The sequence below is a fragment of the Xiphophorus maculatus genome, chromosome 4 (genome assembly GCF_002775205.1).
Source record: "Xiphophorus maculatus strain JP 163 A chromosome 4, X_maculatus-5.0-male, whole genome shotgun sequence".
NCBI lineage: Eukaryota > Metazoa > Chordata > Actinopteri > Cyprinodontiformes > Poeciliidae > Xiphophorus > Xiphophorus maculatus.
Genome location: NC_036446.1, coordinates 6,471,941 through 6,495,424, shown reverse-complemented (window position 1 = coordinate 6,495,424; position 23,484 = coordinate 6,471,941). Strand labels below are relative to the sequence as shown.

The 23,484-nt window shown below is 35.8% G+C and overlaps 1 protein-coding gene across 1 annotated transcript in view; it reads left to right on the top strand.

Annotated features, from left to right (window-relative positions):
* Window positions 1–1,831: 1,831 nt before the first annotated feature.
* The window catches only part of tspan4 (tetraspanin 4), a 170,922-nt gene continuing 149,269 nt past the window's right edge, over window positions 1,832–23,484 (top strand). Inside the window, exon 1 of the mRNA XM_023331725.1 lies at window positions 1,832–1,920. The gene's annotated coding sequence lies outside the window, so the exon portion shown is untranslated. The remainder of the gene's footprint in view (window positions 1,921–23,484) is intronic.

Genomic DNA, 23,484 nt, shown 5'->3' with positions numbered 1-23,484 from the left:
GCAAGCAGGGCAGGCAAGGGCAAAGAGGGAGCAGAGAAAAAAAGCGTCTGCCTTCACCAAGAGCAAGAGAAGAAATAAAACTACTTTTACAAAGCATTTGTAGCACATCAGGAAAACAGATTTAGTCTTTTAAAATCTGAATTGTGATTAGAATGTATATAATAGATGGCTTTGAATTGTGCAGTGTGTGTTAGAAAAACAGGACTGCTTCGATGATATAGTGAGGGTACAATCAAATCTTCTAAAATGTACACTAGATAAAGGACTGCAAGAGGAGGAGAAATAAGCTTAACTCCATTTCCACATTCTGGCAGAAAAAAATGATCTGTTGGAGGACAAACATCCTGTATTCACCTAGATAAAAACAATACTTAAAATACATTTCTATGCAAGGGCAGGAGGACACCTTTAGAATGAAATGTGTAGTGTACGTTCCATTGTTTTTTCATGCATTTCATTTTATTTATTTGTTTTCATTTTAATTTGTACTTAGTCTGTGTAAACAGATATGAATTAGAGCTGACTTTGTAACATAGTACATCAAGATGCCATTTGTAGGTCTATACTTATTACAGGGGTCTTTAGTACATCTATAAGTAAAATGAACTGCAACAGCTAATCTAATGATATAAAACCTGTTGCCCACTCTAATTTTAGACTAGCAGATGGGTTTGTTCTGCTTCATTGCTGTTGTGAAAACTATTGACTTGCCTGCTCTTCCATAAGCCCAGGTTGGTGTTTGTGAAACCATTTCTCCAGCAATGCCCTGACAAAGCTCAATCAATCCCAACTTGCTGCCATGCATGGGTCAGAAAACAGACCTTCAGAAACCAACCAGTGAATAGAACATGACAGAACAGAATATAAAATAAAAGCAATAAACACAAAAACCAGAATTCAAACTAATTCTCACAGTTTTTACATTTTGATTATTTTCAGTGATGCATTTGAAAAGTCAGTGATCTAGGAAGTCAATACACTTAAAATCCTTTTTCTAAATTTTTTTTTTTTTTACAGTTTGTTTTGTTTATTTCTTTTAAAATATCTTATATGTCACAACACATTAGCCTGCAAAAACACAAAATCTTAGCAATTACTTTCGGTCTTGTTTCTAGTGAAAATATCTTAGTACCCTTGAAATATGACAAAGCTAACATACAATAAGTTTTTAGCAAGGCATACAACTTTAAGTCAATAATTCTTTAATATTGATAAAAAGGTATTAGTTCAACTAGGAGACAATTTCAGTTATAATGAGACATTTTTTCCCATGAAATAATTGACCTAATACTTTTTCATCAGTATTAAAGAATTGTTTATTTAAAACAAGCTCCTATATCCTTCCTATATCGCATTTTATGTTTTGCAGTGTTGTAATCATTTGTGAAAATATTCTGGATTGTCTTCAGGGAGGTGGATGATGGAGCAGTTTCTACCACTGCTGCCTCGCTGCATAAAACTCAAAGGTTCAAATCCAAACCAAAGCCTTTTTGTTTGGATGTTACAAGGTGTTCTCTCTGGGTACTCCCCACAGATTCCAGAAACATGCAATTAGGCTGTTTGCACACTCTTAATTGCCCTCAGCTGTGCATGGTTGTTTGTTATGTGTTTACTGTTTGACTATTAACTGCTGGAGTTTGGTACCAGTCCCCCTGTGACCATGCAAGGACTAAACAGGTAAAAGATGTTTGGGCGATTATACAAAGTAATTATTCTTTATCAGTGCTGTTGCTTTATTGGCCGCTAGATGTCCTCATTTCGCCTCTAAGCTTCTGTGAATGACAGTCACATGTGCACACATGTTGAGTGAGAGAGCAGAGAGGGAGGGAGCGTTTGAAAAGGACCAAGTTGAGAAGTTTTGTCAGTTACTAAGTGAAGAGAAGGGACAGCTGGGAGTGCAGACTGACAGATAAGTTGGAGGTAAGTCATTCTCACATTTAATCAGCTGTGTGGCAGCTTCTTTGATTTTCTCCTTGATTTAGTAACCTCTACACAGATGTCTCTGATCGGGTGAATAATAAGCCTTTGTTGGGGGTGGGGTTGATTAAAGGGATGAACTTCATCCTGATTCCATTAATCTCACAAGAATTGCTTAATGAATGTTGCACTGTTTACTCTGGGGTTGGATTACATTAATCACACTTAATCTCATGGCTCATATTCATACATTAAAATCCCTCCTTAAACTCTCCAGGGTGTTTTCTTCTTTGTAAGCTACTGTCCGTTTAGCCTCGCGATTTATCAGCATGTTGTTGTGGAGGAGAGGCGATGTTGTAAGCATGGAGCTCTCTGATTGGCTGATGAATGTTTTCCTAGATTATGGCAAAACAGACAGAAATAAACTTGTGGAGAAAAACAGCATTTCAGAATACCAACCATTCCTCAAGGCATCCCCTCCCAGCAGCTTGGCTTTTCTTTCCTTCTTTTTTCTCCTTGGGGGTTACAGGAACTTAAGGCCCTGCTGACTTCTCAGAGTCATGACTGGCCTGCTGGCAAAGAGCAGAGGAATTTGCTGCTATACAATGGGCTCTTATGTTAGGTTATCCAAAGTTACATGAATCTGCTCCATATTACATGCAGAACATAAAAAATTAATGGAATCTTTGATGAAGGCAGTGAGGCAGCAATAAGAAAAAAATATGTCATAAAAAAGGGAGTGATGCCATTTTATTCCCAGGTCTCTGTTGTTTCTGTTCATGTTGGTCTTTGAAAAAAAGAAAGGAAAAAAAAAAAAAGCTGTCCAGAAGCATCAAAAATGAGTCTGAAAATTGGAAAAGATGTCGGTGTTTTTCTGTCTGAATCAAAGAGAATAATTTCACATTTTCTGCTATGTCTCAGCAGTCACACATACAAGACCATTTTTTAGAGAATAAGGAGCAGCTTTATTTACTCTGTCAGGAATAACAATAGAGTAGAATGCAAGGTAACTACTAGGTATTTCCATAAGAAACAGCATACAGCAGAGTGTCTGTCAGCTAGGAAAAACATACTCTGTATGCAGATATTCTGTTAAAGAATGAAACGTTATTGTTTAAAGACTTGCAAGATGTTTAAAATGTTGCATATATTTTTGCCAGCAGCTAAAACAGCATTATTCACTCACATTTCCTAGTTTAATTGTACTGTGAGCTTCACGAAGGTTATAATCTTCATCCAGGTTGCAGAGGTGTTGATGAGACTGCATAATGAGAGGGAAGCAGCAAACAAATATCTTTTTGAGGTTCAACAATATTAATCTGACCTGTGTTTATTTTATTGGTGACTAAAGCTGTTTAACCACATCATCAGATTTATGGTCAAGGAAATATGACCATGAGTTTCAATCAGCACCTCTCTCCAGTTACATAAAAATGATCCAATATTATTCCAATACATTCGCTCAGTATAAAACGGAAAAGCAATTCAATATGAATTTATTCACCTATCCATGGGATTGGAGCTGATTCCAGCTGTCAACATTTGAAACGCTGCAGGTTGTCAATCTGTCGCAGAACCAGCACAAAAAAATGCACTTAAGGGCAATTTTTGCTGCACAATGTGACCTAACATGGATGTACTTTGTGTTCTGACTGTGCAAAGAAGCTAGTGTAACAAGCATGCACAGGTGAAAATAGTTTATATTCTAATCAAATAGGTGACCTTCTAGCTGTGAGGCAAAACACTGCTTCATCATGCAGCTCTGAACCTCTTAAAATGATGTAACCACTGCTGTCTTTAAGTGGCAAAAGTGACAGAAACATTTGCCACTTAGACACTGTTAAACACCTCAGACTGAAGGAATTTTAACTCGCAGCAATTCAGTCTGGTATGTTTGCGGAGTTTTCTCTCGTAAACTGTTTCTTTCTTGTTCCTAAATAACTTAGGAGTGATTCTCTTTCATGGGGAGAATCCAGGCTCTACCTTCAGATCCTCTGATTAAAGACCTCCCAACTCTTTTGCTAGATGAGCATTATGACTGCCTGAGAGTCATACTCTAGTCTTCTTTGCTAAAAAGATGAAGCAGACTCCTTCCCTGACCAGTGGAATTATAGTTTATGTGTCTGGCACATTTCAACATCAAAGCATCAGACCAAGATAAGCATTTAGCATCACGAAGGCTTTATGGTTTATTCTTTGATAGAAAAATGACCGTCCTGTGAATGCACTGTCTCATCTGCCCACAAAACATTTATAAACAAGCTTTCTGGTAAATGGCTCAGCCTGTTCAAATGAACCTTGGCAAACTACAGACATGGACCAATGTTTTTGTGAGGGAACTTTGAACTCTTACATGAATACTAATGCCCAACACTGGACAATAAAGGTGACCATGAATTCACCCTGTTTCTGGAAGTAATTATTTCCATTCAATTATTTTTAGGGAGGGTAACATTAGTTCAAATCAAATAAATTTATTGTAATTTGATTGTACACTATAAAACAAAAATGTTTATTAGTGTTTTGTTAGGACCTGTAACAGATTAGAGTCATAATCATTGAATATATAGAAACACAAATACAAAATAAACAACAATAAAAGGACAATAAATAGAGGCACTTGGTCTTAACAGGAGTTTATTGTTTTACAAGCCTGAGGTGCAAATGTGTGTAGGAGACTGGTGGTTCTGCTGTTGATTCTGTTGTACAGTTTTATTGATGAGAGCAGTTTCTAAAGTGAATGTGAGGAGTTTCAAGGCCCTTTTGTTCCTAAACATTGATTGCTTAAAAAACCCTAAATTAATTCATATGACAATCTTGTGTACCTTTACACCTTTGGTTCTTATTGCACAGATTGCATTTTGATCACTGGTAGGGAATGTTAGACAGTTATCTGACAGTCTGGCTTAGAACTCTTGAACCAATAAAACCTTGAATTCAATAAGATAACCTTATATTTTGCTTTTAAAATAGAAACCTTTTCTCAAAGTAATACTTTTTTACTTGCTTTAAACAATCACAAATATTTAATAAATCCTCAAGGTTTATTAACATTTTGCTGTAATCTTTTGAAACTGATGGTAGATTTACCAAACTGTACATTTAATTGCTAGATTTTTTTTTAATCCAGCAAAAAAGTAAAAAATAAAAGAAACTAAAATCAAATTGATTGGTTGAGCAAGCTTCAAATGTTTAGTATAACTACTTTTCTTTTTCCCTATTTTTTACATGTACAAATTATTATATTATAAGATTAAATTATGATTAACAACATTTGAGACTCTGTGATAAGAATAATTTAACAAAAGGAACCTATTCAGATGAAAATGCACCAGTTATGTGGTTTACAATGTCTGAATGGAAGTGAATTGAGGCTGAATTTGTGAATATTGTCTCAGCAATCCGTTAATTACTCTGCTCAAATCTGATTATGATTATGAGCTGGACAAATAGCAGCAGACAGGAGATTTACAGCATCAGCTCTACATTTGGTCAGGATTGAGGGATAATTAGCATTAGTTTGCTGCTGAATTTGTAATGGAGGTAACAGTGGAGGCTGCAGGTAAAAAAAATTGTGGTAAACAAAAACAGAAACCACTGAGGTAAAGTAACTCAATTAAAAATGTGCACCGTTAAAACACATTAATTACCCTTGAGCTGAATGAACCACAGACTGACAGATGAAACAGAACAAACTCACTGTTTAAAAAGGAACTCCTCTCTATATATAACCTAATAAGTGCAGCTCATGGAATCTTTCCTTCAGCTCCCAGTAACAGTCTGAATGCCTTGACACATTGCAGGATGTGCACACAGTAAAGAGACAGAAGCAGCTTCCTCCCTTCTCCCCCTCTCATGTCCTCCCACATCGTGTCAGCTCCAGCTGAACTGGTGACAAAATGATGTTTCTGGACAGTTAGCAGCTGCCCTTCGACTACATTTAACCCACAGATACTGACCAAGCACCAACCTGTTTTTTTTTTTGTTTTGTTTTTTTTGCATAGGTTTAAAACAGATATTTACCAGTTTTTGAATGATTTGAAGCAGTGAAAATATGTTGGCAGAGGACATGTTGACTGCTTCTAATTGTTATGACTAGCGTCTGTCCCAAGCATAGCTCTGTGGTTGACTTGAGGATTTTTTTTCGAGGTGTGGCCTCTCCCTGGATGATTGCCTTCAACTGTGAATGGGGATATAACAAGGCTGCAATGTGCTTCTGCATGCAGGTGTGTGTGAGCGTGTGAGAGGGACAAAAAGCACAGCCGTGCCTGATATGGTCCTTCAGTGTGTTTTATCTTTGCGTGCTACATCTTAGCTGGTCCTCTCTGCCTTTGTTCTAAAAATGTGTTTTACACCTGTAATTTTCAGTCTCATGTTCTCATAGTGCAGCATTCTTGAGGGCAGACTCAAGAAAAAGGGGTTGAAAATGATGCACCATAGTGCTTTATTTGTGGGTGACATAAAAGCTATGTTTTGTGGTTCTGATTCTGATCCTTACTTTTTCACCAGAAGAAGAGGCTTTTGAATAGTGGGAGGGAAAAGTACATATATTGCAGAAATGAGTGTATATAAAAAAAGAGAAGATACATCTGTGTTAGTACAGTGGTTCCCAAAGATTTTCTGGCCCCCCCTATGAATTACAATAAAATCCACCCCCCTAAAACAAACAAAAAAAATCAACTGGGCACACACATCATTCAGCCAAACATAAACCTATACACATACAGTATTTCAAACTCTAATGAAGTTTATTTCACACTTCAGGTTGCAACAAAACACACTACAACCCATCTTTACAGTGAAACACTTTTGTGTAACAGTTTTTTTTTTTCATTCATCCATGCTGCTTCCCGCACCCCCCCTGCAATGGCACTGTGTCCCCCAAGGGGACGCGCCCCACACTTTGGGAACCACTGTGTTAGGGCACAGGTGTCAAACTCCAGTCCTCAAGGGCTGGTGTCCTGCAACTTTTAGATGTGCCTCTGCTGCACCACACCTGAATAGAATAATTAGGTCATTAGCAAGGCTCTGGAGAACTTATCTACACAAGAAGGAGGTAATTAAGCTATTTTATTCCAACGTTTTTGTACCTGTGGCATATCTAAAAATTGCAGGACAGTGGCCCTTGAGGACTGGAGTTTGACTCCTCTGATGTTAGGGTAACTGAAGTAAGCTATTTTTTTAACAATCCTGCTGAGAATGTCTATATAGCTTCATCACCAAGTTAGTCTCTTATGGCAAAATAGGGTACCATTTCCTGTGTTTAGAAATAATTGTTTTTAGCAAAATCGCCCCCACACAGTGAATACATATTTTTGGGATCCCAGACAGTAGCACGGATGTTAAGGCAGCAAAAGTGTAAGAGTGACGGCAGAATGAGGAAGAGATAAGTGGAGGAGAAATTAAACTTTAATTGTACTGATGGGTTAAATTAAGTAACAGCAGCAGATAACATTACAATGAATTAAATATTATATCAGCAAGGTTTGGACAGCAATGGATAAATTAGTTCTCTGTTTATGCCAGGTATGTTATTAGACCATCCATTATGCCTGCAGTAAGGGGTGATTACTGATCAGTTGATCTAATAAAACACAGATTTGTTTGTTCAGTACCCAGCTCATATTTTGTGATAATGTACTGTATGGGGTGCTTCTTTTTCAAAGATTGACTGGCCTACAAGACAGTTTTATAACATGTTGTCTTTTAGTTAGTTTGCTTTACCCTCATGGGTCTTTCCTAGCCCATCTTTTGTTCTACTATCAATCAGTCTGACACGTCCCATGCAGAATGGGGAAAATGTGAAGACCCTAAACAATAAGAGAGAAAAATAATAGAGAGTGGATTTGACAGCCGGAATCAGACCGACAATAATTTGCACTTAGCGGCCTACGCTCAAAGCCGTAAAGATTTTTTTTAAATATCTATTTTTTAAATAGTGTGTTCTCTCAGGGCTTCCAGGAATAAGTGTCACCCTCTTGCGTCCGGAAGGGTCCGTTTGGTGCATTCCTTCATGTTGAGAGCTCTGCTGAGATGTTAGTGAACTGTGGAAACCACAAGCCATAACCACACACTCTCACTACTGCTGACTCCCAGTCTCACACCCAGTTTAACACAGATAAAATACAAGCCAGGGTGTTTTCTTTCTCCCAACACATCATTTCGTCCTCTTGCCTCACCTCCTCACATTCTTTACTTTATTCTGTTAATTATAATCTAGTCTCCAGATCTGGTTTATTCAATCAGACACTTTACATTAAACGGCATTTGTAAAGAATCTTCAGCTCCCTTTACTGGTAATAAAAATAGCAAAGGTCATTTACATTCTGTATATAGCTGGTTTATTTTTAGCTTTGTTTCTGGTGCAGACTAATCTTTGTGTAACATGTAATTTGCATTGCATGTAGGCATACCACATATTTGCCTTCTTTTACACAATCCCCTCCCAACCAAGCTTCTTTTCCTCAGAAATCCATTTGAGATGAGTTTTTAATGATATAAATAGAATTATGCTAACCTTAAAAACATCTAACTCCCCGATATGGACAATTCTATAAGTTCTCAGTTCAAAATCAATTTTCAAAACCTAAAAGGGGAAGGCATCTCTCTTTTAAAATTTAAAAGTGATGGATTTTAGACATGTTTAAGTGTGACACTTTGAATCTAAAGTACAATGACAAAGAGTCCCTTAAATTAAGATTGAATTTTCTTTTTTTTTAAAGCTCATCTTGTTCAATTTAAGCTACTTTGTTGTTCAAAGAATTGCATACGCTGAATTATTTGCTTGTGACATCTTAACTGTTCAAGCTGTGTAATTTTTCATCAGCTCAATAGGAGGCCTTTTCAGACTGCTGCATTTTAAGCTCCTGCTGAGATTATGATTAAGATTTAATGTTTATGCTTTTTTGCCCTTGTGGTAATCAGTCAACCACTTTCATTTTTTTGTTAAACCTTCAAGATTTTTTTGTTCTTACAACCTTTTTAACAAAGTACCTGCAAAAGCTGCATCTTTAAAGTCCAATGTAAAAATATTAATTTAGGATACAAAGTACATTCAGTTGCTGCTTCATTCTTAAATCTCTCTGCTTATCTCTATACATAGACTCCTTGTATAGGAGGCTCATAGGAAGTATTTGCAAAACTGTCACTTTAGTTATCACGTGAGTTTATATACGTTTGTTGAAAACAAACAGGGGAGCATATCTAATCAGCAACAAGACCCTACAAAGATAAATATTTGTGTGTATTGCAGATAGGCCTGTCACAACAACACATTTTGCTGGACAATAAATTGTCCCAGATATTATTGCGATGAACGAAATTGTTGTTTTGAGACCACTTCAAGTAATACACTGGTAACAGCATAACAATTCAAGCACACCGTCTCACAGATAAATAAACCTTAATTTCTGGCGAATATTTAACACTTAAACTGGAAGACATTATAATATCCAAAGTAAATAAACAAAACAACAAAGAAAATGGATACTGAAGTCTTTGTGAACAAAATTGTCCTTCAAAAAAAGAGGCTATTGAGACTATAGAACTGAAGACTTTTGTCATCTAGTCTTTGGTAGAAAGAGATGGAGACATGAGAAAAACAATCATGCAAATGGAAACAATTGAACTCGTTTTAATTTATTATGCGATTGTCATTTCTTATAATTAGACCCTGAATGAAGCACAAGGACAGATACCAAACTCTTGCTTTTGATGGAAAATGTCACAACTCTGTGATGCCTAAAGTAGCGGATTTCTAAAAGTCTCTGCAGCAGCTGCTCACTTTTAAGTAGAATGCCATTTAATAACCCAATAATACACTAATTTCCAGTTCCTGAGGTAAAAAAATTGTTCCAAAGCAATCAATGCAAGAGGTTGCAAACAACATTCTCACATTTATTGCATTTTTTGCCTAAAGTCAACTTCAATGTGGTGATCTAATATCAGCGCTATATAAAATTACAGTCATCAGAATTAGATAATATAACCACTTGCCTAACATAGAAAAGTCTTTTTAATCTCTAATCTGGATCATCACCTCACTCTCACAGCTTAACAAAAGAGTAATGCATATTTATCTTGCAGTTTTGGCTATGCCTCAGGCTGCTAAATTTAAGCTACTAAAGTTGAGGCAGTCTATTCAGTCATTTAAATTAGATCAGTTTTTATTTTAACAGTTTGTACTTTTTGTCTTGTTTTTCTCATGATCTTCACAGGGCCTTTTTCCTTTTGGTTACAATGTTTGGTCAGATGGCTGGCCCTGATAGAAACCCCAGCTGTAGTTTCCCTTTCCTTATAATGAAGCTACATGCTCGGTGGCTTCATTATAGGAAATATTTATAGGAAATATTCAGCATCAAATATTCTGTTCCTCCAAGACTCTGTGAATGCTGGATGGTTTTTCATCTATTTTTATCATTTCAATTAGACAAGTTAATGTAAAACATAATCATTTTGTTGTAGTAAGTAGCTCTGCTGTGTTTAAGTAAAAAACAAAATAAGTGCATATGCTTTCATGTTCATGCATCTGTATCAGAAAATAAAGTTCAGTTGTCAGTGAAAAGCACCAGCTTCAGCGGAACCCTCGCCTCCATTTTTGTTTTATGTTCTGATTCGTCATAAAACCCATATTGTGACAAATCTCAGAGACTGCATGTCTTGCCATTTTTGTATCTTTTTTCATCATAATTACAGTGAACAATGCCACCATTATTTTCTCTTGAATAGTGCTCATTATTGGATGTCTCTTAATTTGCTTAGTTTTTTAAGGCAGCATAACATTAAGAAGTCTGACTGATGGAGTACTTTTTTCATGCCGTTAGGCTGATTCACCTAATTGTGTTCTTAGTCAACTCACTGTTACTAATGTTACTTGTCATTAGTCCCTTCAGCAATAATTCCCAAAGCACTGTAATTAACCCCCATATAGATGCCTTTGTTGCCTTGATTACAGTGTCCTTTGTAAGCTCTCCTCTGTCCTGGTCAAACCTACTCACAGGCAAGCTATTTTTTATTTTGTTATTTAAAAGCTATAAGTGGATTATGACTCGGTCTTGCTGTGCATAAGTCCAACAAAAACTTATAGCCTATGGCTTCGTCAGGACATGCTGTGACGGAGGAGCCATCAGGAGCTGGGACATAGTCCCACAGTAAAGTCACATAAATGCAAGCACACAACCAACAACTTACTTTTTGGTTTCAGGTCAAGCTGGCTCGGTTCGTCATGAGTGCACACGCGGTGTTCCTGCCTCCGTTATCATATCAATAGCTTGTAATTTTCCTGGTTAAAATTTTTAAACGGGGCTGTTTCCGGATTGGGGCGCGCCGGGAGGAAGTCACATGATGGTGTAATGATATCATTAGGACGTATTGAGAGTGTTTTCTATTAAATTGAGTATTGTAGTTTTGGTCACAGGTTTTAATAAAACTAAATAATCATATTTAGCGTTATGATTTTATTTTGCATAATTTCATGAGTTTATTTGAGTTAGAAGTATTTTTTTCCCTGTTTTGTCTTCCTGTGGGCGGAGCCTGTGGCTATTAAAGGTTGTGTTTAGACTCCTAAGAGGTCACATTGAAGGTGATGGACTTTTGCAATGAAGGTACGGCTGTTTTTGCCTGTTTGTAATCTGCCTGTACATCTTCTGTTAGTCTGTTGCACAGCTTCTCAAGATTTTCACCAGAAGAAAAGGACAAACAGTATCTGAAGTGAACTACAGCATTAGTTCACTATTTATTTGTCCAAGTCATAACAGAGCCCTGCCACACATGCATTAAGTAAAATCTCACCAAAATGTCCATGCTATTAGTTTAAGACGAGTTTAAAAGTAATTGTAAGATAGGGCACACTTTATATTTTACATATACTGTCATAAAAATGATATTGTGATATTCCAGGAAAATTTGATCTGATGTAATTAAAAAAAAAAGTAAATATATCTTTCTGTTTTGACATTTAGTGGATTGAGATCCATCCGGGGAATCCCCAACTCTTGCCTAATGACTGCTGGAGGTAGACACCAGCACACATCGACTCACCAAGAAAAAGTGGTTAATGAACAGATGGATAAATGTTGAGATAGAGAAATGAAAAGTGTCTAAAAATCAAGTCTCACATTGGCATCTCCACATTTGTTGCCCTATCTGGGACTTTCATGTAATTAACATTCAGTCTGCCTCCTCTCAGTCCACAGTGACTTGTGTCATTGGAAAGTTTACAAGGTACTTCTTTACTACTGCAGCCTGCAGATTAGTTCCCATGGAAACAAAGCTATCGGAAGTCAGAAGGAATATCCAGAGTAGTTGTGTTTCCTTCATCCAGCAAACACTCCAAAGAAAGGTTTGAAAAATGCCAATGATGGTCGTTCTGCAGCTTTAGGGGAATCAATAATTTCCAACAGAACTTTCCTCTTGTTTTGATGCAATCCTTGTGCTTTTCCTGTGTACAGTAAATTTTAGCTTTTTTTTTTTTTTAATTGGAGGGTAAAGTTATTCAACTTGAAAAATCCAACCTTAGCTTTGAAAAATATCTAAATTCCTGATAGATTTTTTTTCCATCATGTCAGTAATGTATGTTTGCCACCCTTGCTTTAAATTTCCTAAATTTATTAACAGTTTGTAGTTGTCTCTAATTTGCTTGGTGTTGTTGAAGTAGAAAATATCATTGCTATCTCTTAGATGAGCTTTTACTTTACATGGGTATTCAATATACTGATATTGGTTAATGTAAAACATGTGTTTGCATTGATCTTGTTGGCAGAAGTGATGCTGTACCTGATACCAGGACCACAGGTACTACTTCTCTGTAGATTAGAAGCAAGAAGACATGAACTGATTCATATTCTATTTGATGTTTTCCCCTGTAATTTGTAATAATCTGAAATATTTTCCATGTTCATTTTTTTATCAAACATTAATTCTGAAAATATAAGCAATCCCCAGTTCAGTTTTTGTCTCATTAGAAGAGCAGAAGTAATGCCTCAGGAGTTTTAATGGCATTGATAAGTTGTGAAACTAATCTGATTTTTGATAACAAGTGAAACTGGTTGAGTTATGAACACAAATACATTTCAAAGTATCTGAAATCTACATAATTAACAGCATTTGTATAGAGCAACTAATTTAATTAGATACAGATGGTCTGAAGTACAAATAAATATTTTGGTACTGGTGCTATACAACATTTTAAGCATCTGACAGCCATAATTGATTTCTGAAAAACCATAAACTTTTCATTCAGAAGTGAGCTTTCAGAGACATCCTTGTATTTTTATTTTTTTGTCTCGGAATATATTCATGCAGATTACCTTCCTGTTATCAGCTGTTTTTATTGTCTGTGCTCTCAAAGTTTCATGAAACTGTCTTAAAAAGTTTGTCTATTGATTGGAAGAAAATATATGCACCTCATATTTTCATCATATTCAAAAACTAAAAAAATAAAATTTGAAGCTCAAGACTTATGTTGCCAATTTTACAAAACAGCCTTTCAGTAGACTGTTAAAATATTTAGATTTTTATTCCCATTTGTTAGAATAATTCAAAATCATCCTCTATGCATTTCTATGCTATTTAAAAGGTCTGCTGCATTTGATATATAAAAGAGAATAAGTGAGAATAAGTGAGATTTTGCAAACCTTTCACATTCTGTGGGTCTAGCTTATCCCATTTTTTTAATATAATTGTTTTTTTACAGTGTGCTTCAAAGATCTTATAGGGATTGAGTAGCCTCTTTAAAGAGGAATATAACAACAAACTGTCATCCTGATGACTTCTGGTCAAAGCAGGATACTTGATTTTTTGGAGCTCATGGGCACAGGGAAACATTCATGTATGACTTAAAAAATGCTCAGTTTACACATGTAGATAATTGGTGAAGAGAGGGGTACCTCAGAATATCTGCTGTTGGCAGTTTATTTTTTTAAGATGCAACACATAACAGCTTATTACAGCCTCTGCCACTTCTCAAAGCAACACGATGTTTGAGTGTTTTGCCAAAGGAGGAACAAATAAAAGCAAAGTTAATGGATTTCTCGTGATATTGTTTTGTGGTGTAAAGAAAACACAGACTTGGGGAAAACACATTGACAATGCTTTTCAATTTCACACTCCTACCCTTAGTAAAGAAAAATTATTCTACTCAGTGAAATAAGTAATTGCATTCAACAGTATTTCCCTTGCATTCCAGAGGGCTGATAAGCAGGTGACCCTGATGGATCAGGGGAGATCAAGTCCACCTCAAAGGGTCTCTAATCCCTCTTGAGACCTTTTACCATGGATGCATTATGGGGGATGTATGGGGCTTAGAGTGATTGCTCCTGCTGATCTTTTGAAAGAAAATGTCTCCGGAGCCAACATATTTCATAGTGCTGAGGTTTGTGTGGATGCTATGGGACTGTATGCAAAGTAGTATATTGTATTCAAGTGAACAGAAATTGATTTTATAAAATATTTTAATAAAAGTTAAAAAGAATTTAAAAATTCTTTTCATCTGTATGAAACAAATGTACAAAACAATGATAAAGAACCTAAAAGTACAAAGTGTCTTACTCATGATGTTATTACACAAAATCAGTGTCCCTTTGTCAAAAATTGGAAAATCCAGGTGCAGGAAAGGAAGCAGATAAGGATGGAATAAATAATAACTTTGTATTTGTAAAATAAATCAATAACGAACTTTATTATTGAAAGTCTGAAGAATGTAAAAAAGAACCCAACATAATCATTTTGGAGATGTGGTAAACTACAGAATAAATTCAAATACAGTTGCTGCTTTCTTCAGAAGTCATTTTTTGGATCTAGAAATATAGCCACCTTAAACTTGATTAAAATGGGTTATAATGCAGTAAATGTACTATTTTAGTAATGTCTCACCAGCCTGAGCTAAAAATGAGGAGAATGGATCCTGAAACACCAAAGTCATTGCAACTGACTGCTTGGCTCTGAATTTATTTCACCTAAGCTTAATTATATGTTTGTATAAAATAATTTTGCTCTTTAAGACTTAAATTACAAAATCTGCAGGCTACACCTATTCACTTCTGTGTTCTTCCAGTAGTAAACAATATGTGGAGTTTTAAAATAAGTAAACAAGCGGACATATTAAACACAGCCAAAGTTAAAAAAAACAAAAAACAAAACCATGGAAGTCGACTATGAGAACACAAACACTAGCAGTGTTGCTAGTGTTTGTGAATAGAACCCCATAAAACCAAATCACGGGACATCATGGAATAATTTCTTGCCCATAAAATCCCTTTGGGCTCTATCTTCTAGCAGATGATACCCATCTGTACCTTTTATTCTCGCCAAATGACCCCGTTGCTCTCAAACTGAATCCAAGTTTGTCACAGATGAGCTGGAGGAGAATGATATCAACTAAACTTGTCACAGATTAATCTATTGTTTCTGTGTGCCAGCTAGTCCATCCAACACACATTTATCCATCAAGAAATTTCCTCCTTCATTGTCTGACAGAAAATTTGGTGGGTTTTGTAGCTTTTGTTTTTCCTTGATATTGCAGGACGCCTATCTTCATTTCCATTTCCTCTGACTACCAGTGGCTGCCATCAGTATGGTGTGTTGTTAAAACAGTTTTATTCCTTGGAAAAATGTTCAGAGCCTGAAAAGAGGATTTCTTGACTCTTATGTTGAGAAACTGATTTAGGTGGATTGCTAAAATGGCAGGTGTTTCAAGACCTATGGTGTAATAAAAACTCAAAGAGCTGAAATGGTGTAGAAAAGTAGAATAGATAGAGATGTTGTAGAGGTTCAGAACAACATTAGCTTTAAGTCCAGATTCTTCTCAAAAGATGTAGTTTATTACATTTTTTCTTAACATTATTTTTTATTTGCCTCTTTGTATTTGGCTGATTTTGAATAAAAAATTGCTTTTACATATGCTGTTGCAATGAACACACACATAAATTGTGATAAGTCTCCATGCCACTTAAAAAGGTAAGACATGATATTTTCTGTCTTGTAAAACCTTTTGCCTTGCAGTAATCCCCTTGTTATTTGACACTAACAATACTGCTGATGGATGACACCAGTTAGCGAAACACAATGGCTCGCCAGACTGTTATCCACTCAGAATAAAAGACCTAAAATGCAGAAACAACCCTTGCTATCCACTCAAGAATATAAAATAAATGAATTTGTCGCTATCATTTTTAGTCCAAACATACATCTCTTTAATGGAGATCTTTTGTTGTTGTATCTTGGCCACTTTGTGGTTACACAACTGTACTGATGCATGCAGCACAAATAAAAAGAGCAACATGTTCATTACATGCATCAGTGCTCACCAGACAAAATCAAACTGATGACTAGTTTCATGTTCTTGTTTCTGTTTGCAGCCATGAAGGCATTCTGGTTTGATCGCCTTGAATGACAAGTTTCATTTTCAGTGTCTGTGAGAATGATGCATATTTTATAGGAACTGGTCGTCAGTTGCAAAGCTGACAATGCTGCAGTCTGATAGTTTTTTCAATTTTTCATGCGTACTTTTTCACTGGATTTAGAATCAGAACCATAGGGGAATGCCTATGCAAGCTTATACACCAAATTGACAAAGATAAATATTTAATAAATACAAATTACTTGTCATGTTGTTTTCTGTGCAGTGGGGAGACAAAAAATCTGGACCCCCTTGTGTCATCATCCTCTCCAGGCCCTGAATTGGTAGTTTGCAAACAATGCTAAATATATGCAGTCACACTTCAGATCAGATCCCCAAATCATTAGAAAGTACATACAGACCCATTAAAAAAAATTGATTTTTGGAAAGTTTGTTTATTTCAGGAACTCAATTCACAAAGTAAAACACATTATATAGATTAATTATACAAATGAAATGTTTTCAAGCAATCAGGATGCTTTTATGCTTACAGCTAATAAAAACATGACATTTAAGACTAGAATATTACTCCAGACCAGATTACATAAAATACATTTTTAGTACATAAATGTGGGCTTAATAAAGTATATCTAATACCTGCTTAAAGGTTATATTCAAAAGGTACTTTAAATTAAAAGAACAAGCCTCATCGGACTATAATTTTTTAAACACGACTTAAGTAAAATTTTTTCAAAAGGTTTAAGATAATCTTTTAATTTATTTTCACCTACTGCAACACATCAGTCATTCATATCTGCTAGCGATCAGGCCCGAAACCTGGGAGTAGTGATGGACTCTGACCTGAACCTCCAGAGCCACATAAAGACAGTTACAAAGTCGGCCTTCTATCACCTGAAGAACATTTCCAGGTTTAAAGGACTAATGTCTCAGCCAGATCTAGAGAAACTCATCCATGCATTCATCTTCAGTCGTATTGATTATTGCAACAGCGTCTTCACAAGTCTGTCCAACAAATCAATCAAACAGCTGCAGCTGATCCAGAATGCTGCTGCTCGCGTTCTCACTAAAACCAGGAAGATAGAGCACATAACACCAGTTTTAAAGTCCCTACACTGGCTCCCTGCAGCTCAAAGAATAGACTTTAAAATACTGTTGTTAGTTTACAAATCACTGAACGGCTTAGCACCACAATACATTAAAGATCTGCTGTTGTTGTATCAACCTTCCAGACCTCTCAGGTCTTCTGGTTCTTGTCTGCTCTGCATCCCCAGAACCAGAACCAAACGAGGAGAAGCAGCATTCAGCATCCATGCACCACAAATTTGGAGCAAACTTCCAGAAAACTGTAAAACAGCTGAAACACTGACTTTCTTTAAATCTAGACTAAAAACCCACCTGTTTAGGATTGTATTTGAAATGTAATCAGTTACACATTTAATGATGGAACTTGACTTAATGTCATGGTTTGATTGTTGATTCTATATCAACACAAAAATCCGTGAGGGACGATGGAGTCCCAGAGAGAAATTTCGTGAGAGGTGTACGAAGCCTAGTGCTGGAAGAAAAATGGCGAGTAACTGAGGGTCACTGCGCATAACACAAACCCTGTAAATTGTAGACACTAACAGGTACCATAGAATTGCACAAAAATCCTTGAGGGACGGCGGAGTCCCTGCTCAAAATTCCGTGAAAGAGGTGTATGGAGCCTTGTGCCAGAAGCCCATTAAAATGCTGTTTACATCATTTTAAACTGTATGATTGTGAGCGTGAGTGGGAATAAAAATAGCAATAGGTATTTTGTTCCATATATCACAATAAGAGTGTAACAGGTAAACCTTTTATGGATGCAAACTCGACTAAAAACCCACCTGTTTGGAATTGTATTTGAAACATAATCAATTGCAAATTTGTTGATGGAACTTGACTTAATGTCGTGTTTTGATTGTTGATTCTATGTTGGATTGTGTTTCTGTGTTTGATATGATGTAAAGCACTTTGAAATGCCTTGCTGCTGAAATGTGCTATACAAATAAAATTTGATTGATTGATTGATTGCTAGGGGTGTAAATATTTTTGCTCTTAACTGTAGCTCAAAGACCTTCAGTGCACCATTTCAAACAAAACAATCATGATGATCCATGATTCTGACTTTAACAGACAGCCTAACTCGACTCCTCACAGCCTGTCAGGTCCAGTGAGACCACATCTTGATGCCCTTGAGACTCAGACTGCATCTAGTTTTATTGTCTCGTGTTTTAAACTCTATCAGGCGCCCTGGGAAAACAGGAGAGACAAGAATCCTCGAGGAGCAGTGGAGCTCACACATCCATACCACTACACACTGCCTCCAAAGGAGGCGCATCAATCGATGCAGCTTGGTCCGCTTTCTTTCATGCTGGCTCCAGGGACATTATCTCTGTTTATTTCTCTGGTGTTGACTGTCTCTTGAATCAAGCAGGTCTGCCTACACGCAGCCACCTTTCAGAGCGCGACTCTGATGAGATTACTCGCTGTGGGATTTCAGCTGCTTGGATGCTTGTGATTTCTTGAGACTCTTTTGTAATTCTAACAATGACAACTGGCATATTTTTTCCAGTTCTGTATTAAAATACTTTAAACACTATGTTTGTGTGAAAGAGATCATTATCAATACAAGCCTGTATCAACAAAATGATGACTGGCACAATGCAAATGATTCTTTTTCATGCATTATGCACACATTTATCTAAATTACAGCATTCTGTCTTCAGTGTACACCTCATTTGGTCTGAATTTCTGTGTGAAAAAGTCATAGTATACGTTGACAGGAAAGAAAATCAAAGAATTTTAGGTAATCCTTATACTTGTATTCTGATGCCAATCAAATTTGAGAAACGTACGCAAGTGTTAATACAGATCACACTTAAGCAATAGCAAAATAGAAACTCCAAATACTGGCACCGCTGCTAAAAATGAGCAGAAAGTATTATATAAATTAATTCCTTTATGCAATGCAAAAACTCTTTATTAATTAAATGTTCTTTCAACTCAATATTTCTTCAAAAAGTTTGAGATGGCTGTTGGCAGAAAAAGTTAGTAGGAAAGATCTCTTGTAGTGGCCTGCATTGCAACAGTTCTGAAGAAACCTCTGACTAAAGAATATGTTGTTGTGTAATAGTCTAATGAAGTTAATGCTCAGTCTCAGTCTTTATTATGTCATTTAGTCTTTTATGTCACTGGCTCTGATCCTACTACCACAACCATGATGGCAAAAGAGAACACACTCTCCACAACAAATTTATAGAAGATCTTCAGCATCCTGCTGCAAACACTGAAGGACCTGAGCTCCCTCAAGGAGTACAGTCTGCTCTCTCCTTTCTTGTCATGGCTTCACTGTTTATTGCATTAGCATAATGTCACATGCACAAAGAAAGTGAAAATCCAATCTTTTATTTGAATAGATTTTCTCAGTTTAAAAGGGAAAAAAAAAACCAAATTAAAACAAAACATTTTTTTTCTAATGTGACATGTTTCTTCTTCCAAACTTAAATGTACTTGCTCACATTAACATTAAAGTTACTTTTTCAAATACAAATTTCCCTTATATTTTAATCTAATTTGAGTTATTCCTAATCTTTCTAGTCCTTGCTATGCTTTACAATTTCATGTCAATATAGCATTCACAAAAAATTATTGAACTATTTGTAGTACACATTTTACAGTGACAGTCATAATATTTCTCTTAACTTACTTTCCTGTCCTGATTTAAAAAAAAAAATTCTAAAGTTGACAAATTTTGATTTACCCAAGATAAAATCTCTATTTCAGCATAAAGCCTTTTTGCTTAAAAACAGCAGTAATTTTTATTTTGGGTAGTTATCAAATTTCTCCTAGGTTTGAATGCAGGCATGGTTGTTTTGTATCTCTGTGTTGCCCTGTGATACACTGGTCTCTCTCACTGACAACTGTAGATATGAAAATAGTGTCAGCACACCCACTTCTGCTTGTATGTAATATTAATAGTCTAGACCATTGTACATGTAAGCATTCCCAACTTTTCCATATTGTAGCAAATGGCACAATTATAAAAATGAATATAGGGACCCAGAGAACAGAGGCAATTTTAAATAGCATGCAGGGAACACATTGTTAATTGGCTTGACTAATACGGGGTGTCGATTCTAATTATGTTTGTGTTTTTTCATGAAAATGAAACATTTAACAAACTGGAGCTCTATTTGCTCTCTTTGTAAGGAGAATGGCTATTTTTATTACAGTAAGTATATAAATATGATGTGGTAGGTGCCTTTAATGCTGCAGGAACAACTTTAAAAACCGTTCCATCTTATTCTTCACTGCCTCAATGGGCTTTTGTATGCAAATGTATTGTCAAGGTGTGCTGTTTCTGTATGTGTAAGGTCAGTTTTATTGTTAATATTATTCCAAAGTAGTTTGCTGGTGACTTTTTACTAGAAATACTGTTCTAAAATTGATAACGTGAGATTTAATTTATATGCTCAGTTACAAGGCTAACCACTATTAGTGGTGCATGCTTAAAACAGTGCAATTCATTTGATGTTTTATTGCACAAGTGAAAGATTAATCAAAATACTGTACAAATCTCCATAGGTGCAAAAAATAGCAATTTTACTTATTCTACAGCTAAGTAAGCTGGTAGGTGACATATAGATGACAAACACCAGGCTAAAACAAGCAGACTTTGGCTAAATCAGTCTCATCTGTATTGTATAACATTGCTTTCATATAAAGAGAATATCCAACCCTCAGGTAATTACTGGATTATTCACACCCTGTTCATAACTACCTCTTTCACTTTTTAAACAGCTTTAGAGTACTCATGATAGAAAGGTCACCCTCTTATGCTTCTTAATAACGCAGATGATTTCAAAAGCTTAAAAATCATCTTACGGAAAAGGGAAATTTTAACATCAGTGGTGATGAAGCTTTTTATCTAAGTATTACTCTTTTGATTAGCTAAATAATTTATTAATTTTCTTTTGCTGTATGCACACATACTGTACATGCTCTCTTGAACTGTGAATAAAATAATCAGGAACATAAAGATGGTAGGAATGACTGACAATTTCAGTCTATTTTTTAAAAATGTAATGAACTTTAATGAAGCAATGTATATTATTTATTCCATGTTCAAAATGGGCTTGTGGCTCCAATAGCAACCATTGTAATTTATAATACATTTTAAACTTTTCATTATAAAAAAATCTTTATGTAATGAAATCAGCGATTTTCTCCAGACAAAATTTACTGTATGTGTAGGAAAATAACACATTTGTATGCATTTGCATTTCTTTGCAAATATGACACATAGTTGTATGACTTTATATGCAAACACTTTAAAGCACTACACCATTTAGTCAGTTTTGCTTTCAGTTCAACACTATTCAGATCAACAGTCAGCTCACTCAATCTGCTGTGAATATTTATGCTGCTTGCTTAGAGACAAGCCATAATCTTGGAGTGGAAATGTTGCGCTTTATTGATGAGATAATAATGTCTCTCCATGGTGCACACAACCTAGACCATGATAAATCATTCAAAACCGTTCCACCTATAATTTGACCTGTACAATAATGTATGTGTGTGTACAGCATAACCTGTGCAATTCAATTTCAAAACACATTTATTAGAGATAAAACATAAAAAAACCAAAAAGGTGCTCTGGAAATTACTGCTTTATTAAGGCACCCTTTAATTCATATGTCATAATGCAGTCAGTCTTCTTTGGTATGAGACAGACTATAAAGATCCCTCACTTGGCAGATCCCACGCTGCCTGGCAAAAGTCAGCTTTTGGAAAATATCTGTGTGAGCAGAATTGTCATAGTGCTGTCAATCAAGCTTGTACAATGTGCTAATTAAACGATGTTACAGGGAAACTACCTATCTGTTGTCATTGGTGGCTATGCTAACTAGCCTGAGCATTGAGGAACTAGTTTTAGGCTAGCAGAAAGCATAGAGGAGAGTATGGGTAGTATGGGCAGGAACATGATTAACTGCAGTCAGACCCTCATTCAAGCTCTAATTGGTTGTTTCTAGCCAAGCGGTCCAGTCCTGCAGAGAGAAGCAGAAGGAGAAGGCAGAGGAGCTTGATTTTTTTTTTTTTTACAGATAATTTGTCTCATACTATATAATGAGAATATAATGACAGTTCTAACAAATATGTTAAAAACATGTTGATAAGAACGTTGCATGCAGCAGCTTTAATCACATCAAAAAAAATAATGAATTACAATACCATCAAGAAGAGAAATCTGGCAATCATTCATGACAGTGGCCGTCTGTTCTTAAAACAATGCTTCAGCTTTAACCTGAACTGCAGGCAGCCAGAGTTCAATTTTACCTCTGATGGAAGCTTCACATGTTGAATCTGAGAAAATGCTGTTTATTCCAGAGAGGTCTTGCATAAAGGCACTTCACAATTACTGAACCTGTTGTTTTCAGAGGAACCAAAAGATCACAGAGCACCCAAGAAGCCTTAGCATCTAAATATTCAAAAATAAGTTTGAGATTTAAAAATGTGAACATTCTGTTACAAGTTTAAAATGTAACACTGTTAGATCATAGCAGTGATGCAATCCAACAGGCGTCCTGTCTAAGATTTTAATTGCTCGCTTATGAATCATGTTAAGCAGCTTAATGGCTATTGGAACTGCTAGTGACCTAGAGGTTACACAGTAATTTAGATGCCAAAAAAATCAATGAATGCCTGAAATCATTTGCAGCATGAAATGATAAAAAGCTACTAATAAGTCTAAAAATATACAAGTTTGCTTTTGCCACTCTACTCATCATTTTGACATGTTCGTGATTTAAAAAACAAAGAGAATACAATGTTAGACACAGTTTACTTCTGAGACCTGTTTGACGTTTTTGCTTTAGAAATGTCACAATTTTATCAGCATTTAACTTTAGGCGTGACTTATCAAACTAATAAACTCAAATAAGCAACCAGGTTTATACAGCATTTACTATAGAATATACATACAGTATGACAGCAGCATCAAAATGTTCCTAATAATGCCTGATAGTTGTGCACACAACTCCAGATAATAACTCTGTGAACATTTGTCAAAAATAAAAACAATTTTGCAGTCCCACACTTCAGTCCAGACCTTATGAGCACACTAAATAGTGTTGTCACATGTAAATCAAAACCAGAACCTTTCAATAATCCCTGCAGCTCCTTCAGTG